The 386-nt window shown below is 30.8% G+C and overlaps 1 protein-coding gene and 1 long non-coding RNA gene across 2 annotated transcripts in view; one reads left to right on the forward strand and one right to left on the reverse strand.

Moving 5' to 3' along the window:
* Positions 1 to 386, reverse strand: part of LOC119594548 (transcription initiation factor TFIID subunit 10-like) — a gene marked incomplete in the record, with an annotated part of 45035 nt that overhangs the window by 8874 nt on the left and 35775 nt on the right.
* The window catches only part of LOC119594549, a 29256-nt gene continuing 28885 nt past the window's right edge, over positions 16 to 386 (forward strand). The window contains exon 1 of the long non-coding RNA XR_005230637.1: positions 16 to 103. This is a non-coding gene — a long non-coding RNA (uncharacterized LOC119594549). The remainder of the gene's footprint in view (positions 104 to 386) is intronic.

Here is a 386-nt window from a genome sequence, read left to right on the forward strand (position 1 = left end):
CAAAAAAAAAGGGGAAAAAAGGGGAAGGGGAGAAAGACAAGAGAGTATTTGATGGTTGTTGACATCACTCGTTCCGTGACGTCTTCAAGAAGGCAGATTAAAAGTGCGTTTATTTTCTTTGCGTTTTTTTTTGAGTGTGCTTTCATCGAGTGTTATTGTCATTTTTCCTGCTGTCACTATCACCATTATTACCGTATATTAGCCTTCGTTTACTTTTATTTTACACATTATCTTTTTTCCATTTTAAAAATATCATTTATGGAAAAAAAAAAACCCGTTCAATACCATTTTTGAATACGTTAAGGAAACGTTAACCAATTTTTATTGTAAAAAAAATTAAAAATAAGACAGAAAACTTCCCAAAGGGTAAAGAAAAAAAAAGTTTC

This window comes from Penaeus monodon, chromosome 34 (genome assembly GCF_015228065.2).
Source record: "Penaeus monodon isolate SGIC_2016 chromosome 34, NSTDA_Pmon_1, whole genome shotgun sequence".
Classification (NCBI taxonomy): Eukaryota; Metazoa; Arthropoda; class Malacostraca; order Decapoda; family Penaeidae; genus Penaeus; species Penaeus monodon.